The 6,215-nt window shown below is 55.2% G+C and overlaps 1 protein-coding gene across 1 annotated transcript in view; it reads right to left on the reverse strand.

Annotated features, from left to right (window-relative positions):
• The window catches only part of PRKCB (protein kinase C beta), a 103,127-nt gene that overhangs the window by 10,587 nt on the left and 86,325 nt on the right, over positions 1-6,215 (reverse strand). The window lies entirely within an intron of this gene.

Consider the following 6,215-nt stretch of genomic DNA (forward strand, 5'->3'; position numbering starts at 1 on the left):
AGGAAAAAAGTGTGTGTGTGTGTGTGTGTGTGTGTGTGTGTGTGTGTAAAAAAATCTAGATGCAATGAATTTAACTTCCAGGAAAAAAGTGTGTGTGTGTGTGTGTGTGAGTGTGTGAGTGTGTGTGTGTGTGTAAAAATCTAGATGCAATGAATTTAACTTCCAGAGCTGAGGAAAGAGTTTCAATCCGGCAGTTCTTGCAGCTGCAAGGAACAGCCCAGACAAGGGGTCGAGGTCCCCTACCCACAGCAATGCTGCAGAGTTTCTATGAGAGCAAAATAAGCTTCAACCAAAGTCAAGGGGGGAAGGGCTGTGGGCTGCGAGGGCTACTACCAACCCCCCAGCCGCCGAAGTGCCCCGCAGAGGTGCCGTGCCGTGCCGCGCCGCGCCGCCTACTTGACATCGGCGCTGAACTCGCAGGGGCCGCGTCCTGCAGCCAGCCGAATTCCCCTTCCCTCGGCCGTCAGCCGTGACCGTGGCTCCTGCTTCCTCGAAAGGTGACAGAGGCACCTATCAGCCAACATGAAGGTCCCCGTCACCCCGCTGTGCCACATCCTGACATTTTCCCCACGAATGCACAGTCTAACATGCGCATCCCACCAAATCCTTTCTGAAAGCACCAAGAAGCTCCACGGTCACCCATTTTTCTCTGAAAGCAAGGTACCCCCCATCGTCCACTGACAAGCGATGCAAAGAAGAATTCCCTTTGTGCCAGGCAGTCGACAGCTGCTCAGCATAGCGGCACCATCTTTTACTGCCTCTAAAATCGGGCCCGTCTCTAAAGCGGTGCAGATGCCCCATATGAATTTTTCCATTTAACAAGAGCCACGCAGTGACAAACCCACCTCATTTGAGTACTCCGTGAACGCACAAAGATAGCTCCATCCCGAATGGGGAATGCAAGGAGGTGGGAATTTATTTTACAGAAATCCCCAGTGTCTTGTCTATTTTTATAGCCATCACAGAATGGCTTTTTTACCGCTGCAGAAATAAAACTGTCAACTGAGAAGATAGCCTTTTTATTTGACCAATTCCTAGCTTGATTTCAAAGAGAGACAAAGGCACAGTAAAATATTTGCCATTGATCCTTAAGATGAAATGAAACCCCATAAAGCTGGCGTCAATGTTATGACAAATTTTTCTCCAGCCTCAAAGCTGAACCCAGACGGGCCGTGGAGCTCGTGCCCAAACAGCCAGAAGAAGAGCAATGGTTAGCTGGATAAGTGCAACCCACGGCTGCTTGCACCCAGCCACACTGGGCCTCGCAATGGGAAGGACGAGCTATTCATGGCAAAACCCGAGAAGCTCCAACAAGCACCGTGCCAGGATCCCTTTCCTTGTCCAGCAGACACCCAGAGCTGCTTAATCCCAGGAGCGCCGAGCGCTTGTACAACCAGAGGGAGAACGTGAGGCTTGGGAAGAGCAAGACAGCTCGCAGGCCTGCCAAGGCTGCTTTCTGCTCCACACCTGGGAACTGTGCTAAGTCCTAGGACAGATCAAAGTTGGGAAGAGCTCGGCTGAAACGCACGCCCCTGCCCTCCTCCTCTGTGCACAGCCTGCGGTGGGAGACGCTCGCAGAGGATCGGGGTAGGGATGCACGGACATTTGGAGCGGCTTGAAGAGGGCAGCAGCCGCTGCGCGCCAACCCTTCCATGCGGACAAGGTGGGAACGATGCAAAGGGAGCAAAACTGCTCCAATATTAGCGCTGTTTCAGCCACATCCCACCGGTCCAGATGCACAAGTGACTCCCGTCAGACTTGCAAAGCTTTTATGCCGCCAGGCAGCCAAGGGGATCCTTCAGAGACCTCTAAATGCCTTTGAGACTCTGACCCTTGGGTATCCCAGTTGCTGCCTGGGGAAACTCCTGCAGAGCGGGTGAGGTGGCATCCTCACCAGGTAAAAAGCTAGCTGGCTAACAACATTCAGCAAGGAGAGGACTTCATGCTTAAGTCACGTTGACTTCAACGTGCCTGAAGTATTTGCTGAATCGGGACCGTGCACAGCCCTTGTGCAGCTGAGACGCAGTTGCTTCAGAAGGGACAAGGGAATAACACCCAGTAAATTAAACCGTCATAAACACCGAGAGGAACAGCTGGCTTTGCCTCCGCCGCATCCTGCCTGCATGTCTGGCAAAAATCCGACTTCTGGCTTGGTGGGAAAAGCAGGTAAATTGGACTACGCTGGGGAGCCCTGGCTACAAAGCGGGCTCCGTTTGACCCGGCCAAACACCCCGACAAGCGCAGCCCTGCACACTCATCTGCACTGCATGCTGTCACACGCTCGTCTCCACATCCTTCCCTGCATCCGTGCAAAAATGCTCGCACAAGCACTGGACCCAGCTCACTGCAACACAAGCTCCAGCTACAGCAGCGAGAGCAGCGGGCACCAGGCACGCGGAGCTGTGATTTCTGAAGCAATCAGCTCCAAGCAGCATTTCAATATTTATCGACTCCAAACAACTCAAATACAGTCTAATTTGTGCAATTGCACAATTATTACATTAAGATAATTTTTTGAAAAGAAAAGACCCATGGACTCTCCTGTTGTCAGCCCTTCAGCACCGCACTGTTTGATTTCAGCGCTTTCAAAACGAGGCGCCTGTTGAAATCACTAGGCTTTCTGTACAGTAAAGGAGCAATTAGACACCAAAAACAATAATTATCTCTCTGAGAGACAGGGAGAGCACATGAGTGTAAATATACTTCCCAGGGTAAGTGGAGACCCATGCAGAGAATTGTTATGCGCAGACAAAACCTGGGAGCAGCCAAGCACAGCTCCGTGTCAAAAATGGCTGGGTTTTTGCATACCAAAGACAACTCTGAGCCCAATCTGTCTCGTTCAAGTCACTGTGATAAAGGTTAATCAAGCACCGAGCAGGAAGCAAACCACGAGAGCTCAGCCACGGAGTTTCAGCTCGCAGGACAGAGCGGGCCCCAGGCAGGTCGGGGCGAGACACGGGCATTGCTTTGTCGATGCAATGGTCTGGGAGGAACGTGCGCCCGTTACAGCAGCCGGGCACGACAAGAGCAAACCAAGGCTTCGTTTAAACCTGGGCGCTGTGTCTGCGGCTGGCCCAACACAGGGGAGACGGCTGCAAACGTTCCTCGGATGCTGCGCAGGGGAGAGCGTCTGCACAGGCGACTACGTGGCGTGGGCACGGGGCTGGCAGACCCACTCCTGCCACCTGGGTGCTTGCTAGCTCCCAGCTCTGGCGTCTGCTTGCCAACACTGAGCACCAACGTGGCCCCTGCGGTCTTGCCTGCATTTGAGCGAGGCTGCGGCCAGCTGAGCACAACGTCGCCTGACCTGCGTGGACGGCTCCACGGCGAGCGCCGTCCCAGCCACCTCCGGCGCTCAAGCCCCGTCTCAACACGGCAAAGCACCGCACAAACCTGTCCACGCTGCAGGTGCCTGCGGAGAGCATCACAGCTGTGACTCTTGCACAGAAATCCCGACAGGCTGTTGCCTTTCTATCATTTTAAAAGGTCAATTTGAAAGAAAACGATTTTTCTGTAGGTGAAAGCTAGCCAGACTAGCACACGCTGGCATCGCAGGCGCCTTTTGGCAGGGGCCCGTTCCGACTGCCGCTAAAAGCCTTCGATTCCAGGGGGGCTTTAGAGGTGACCAGCAAAACCTTCCCTGCCGATCCACCTGAAATAATGCAAATTTTCCACACCCTGCAAAAGGGTATTCGAGAACCAGATAGCACTGGTTTTCTCTGTTCCTTCGATCTGCTTCTACAGATGGCATTAAAGCAATAATATTTTTCAACACAGATGCATGACTGTTGAAATAACAGCTTTCAGCAGGTATCTGAGCCTTCTTAATCCTGCCTAATCCCAAATCTACTGTACCTACCTTTATACTAATCTCCCTATCCTATCAAATACTCAATGACGTCCTGCGGCCAGCTGTTAGGTGAGAAACAAGAGACAGTAGCTTCCCATTGTCCGTTCCAAAAAGGATTGAAAGGAAAGAAGGCATTTAAAAGCAAGCCCAAATTTGCACATTTTTTTTTAGATTGAGAAAGCATCGCTGCCAGGATTCAGCCTTCGCGTTGAAATCAAACGGTGAAAAACAACAGATGCAACAAGCGGCAGAAGGAGCGCCAAGACACGTGGCTCGGGAAGGAAGAGGGACACGGTCAGCACGAGGAAGCAAAAGCTCTGCTTAGAAAGCGAGCACGAAGGCAGAGTGTATTGCGGAGGAAACGGGCCCCTGCCACGCGAGAGGGAGACACCGAGCGTCCTGGGCGCGGGGCTCGAGGCCGCGGCGTCCCGACACGCGCCCCGGAGCGCAAGTCACCGGCCGCGCGCTGGAAATGCGCGGCGGGACGCTCACCGCAGCCCAGCCCGGGCGTCTGCTCCGGCACAGGGACGCAATCCAGGGAAACGTCAGTCCCGGATCGGGGGCAGCCTCGCAGCCAGCCCCGAGAGATGCAGCGGCATAGACGCGTCTTCCCACCACGGCTCCCCCCCACCCTTTGGAGAGACAGAGGCGAAGGCAGCAGCTCGGACCTGCTGGGTTATCCCCACGCTGGGGCACCTGCACACGCGAGCTGCGGTGTTTCCCACGGCTCTGGAGACAGGACAGCGCGCTTTCTGCAGCCAAGAGGCAGCTCCAAGGTCATATGCCCCTTTCCCAAGACAGCATCCCCCAATTCCCAGCAGTGCTAATGGAGTAATAAGGAAGTCGAAGCTGGTGGCTTCCCCTGGTGCTTGGGAGACTAACAGAGCCCCCGTGCTAACGGGAGACACAGACCAAGTGAGCACAGGGGCACTTATCCTAGCCCCAGAGAGGAGACGGGCCCACGATCCCTGCAGAGAGTCAGCAGCGGAGGTGGGAACTGAACCCCCCTCTCCTGGGTCTCCTTCCCGTGCCGTAACCAGAGTAAATGCTGCATGAAGAGTGCAGAGGGGGCAAATGGGGCGTGTGGGACGGCTGGGGGAGAGGGTGCTAAGCGCCCTGCCTCGAGAAGGATGCCTCCGCTTCTGAGCTGTCAAGCGAGGGGCTCTGCAGGGGACGGGGCTGCTAGAGATGGGGTGTCTGACTACGTACGGGTTTAGAAAAGCAAGTCCCTGGGCTCCTGTGGGCATGCGATCCATCTGTTCTGCACACTGGAGGAGTATCCCAAGGAGCAAGCACGCAGACACATGACACACTTGCTCCATCATACCCCGGCTATTCTGGGGAAAGAGAGGAGCAGACACACACCATCCAGCCTTGTGCCAAGGTAAGACCCCCTCCCTGGGGGTAAAGCCACCCTCCCAAAGCACTACCCTGCTATCCCAGTTGTGTGTCCACTCTCTGATCAGCTCTATCCCGGGATACCCCTTTGCTCCAGGCACTCCAGCTGGTGGCTTGGAGCAGAGCCAGTGCCGCCCTTGGGCAAGCTGTGTGCAGAGGAAATCACAAGTAAATGACTCCCTAGCAATTGTGTCCTGTGCCCACATCCTTAGCTGGGGGCGAAAATCAGTCTGAGTTGCACAGCACTGGGGAAAGACTGGGTCAAATGGGAGAAAAGTCCTTAAAACTGCAATGGTGAGGAGGAGTTCACTAGAGAGACCCGGATACAAGTGTCTTTGCCCCAGGCACGGGTGCGATGCAGAGCAATGGACTAGGTGAGCAGGAGGGCTCCCGCCCAGCCCAGCACACGTTTGAGAAATAGAAACGCCAGTCACGCGATCTGCCACAGCTCTGGGTTTATGGGATCACGCACGGATTAAGTACCCGACCCGGGGAACGGCAGCTGGGAGCAGAGCAGCCAGCGTCTCAAGGCCACCACGCGCAGACCATCACAGCTCGGTTACCCTGCGAGCTTCCCAGCACGACAGAGACGGTCGAAGAGCCGCCGTAGCCGGGTCCTTGCAGACAGAGATGGTGAGGAGCGGGGACTTCCCACCCCCCATCTGTCTCCCTGTGGCAATGCTACTGTGCTCGTCATGCAAGAGACACGGATCAGGATGATGCTGCCCAGATCATCCCACCATGCCAACAAGAGGGCTGCCCACCTAACTGTCCCCGTACCAGAGAGCAGCTCCGTGGCCTGCAGACCGATACACCTCCTTCAATCCAACCACTAGCAACGTCTTCCTTACGCCCCTGCAACCTCCCACGCTGCACCCCACGCCCCTGCAACCTCCCACGCTGCACCCCACGCCCCCGCACCCTCCCACGCTATGATATCCAGATACAGTGCAGGAAACCCAACTTC

This window comes from Crocodylus porosus, unplaced genomic scaffold (assembly GCF_001723895.1).
Source record: "Crocodylus porosus isolate Cpor-Errol unplaced genomic scaffold, CroPor_comp1, whole genome shotgun sequence".
In the NCBI taxonomy this organism is placed as follows: Eukaryota; Metazoa; Chordata; order Crocodylia; family Crocodylidae; genus Crocodylus; species Crocodylus porosus.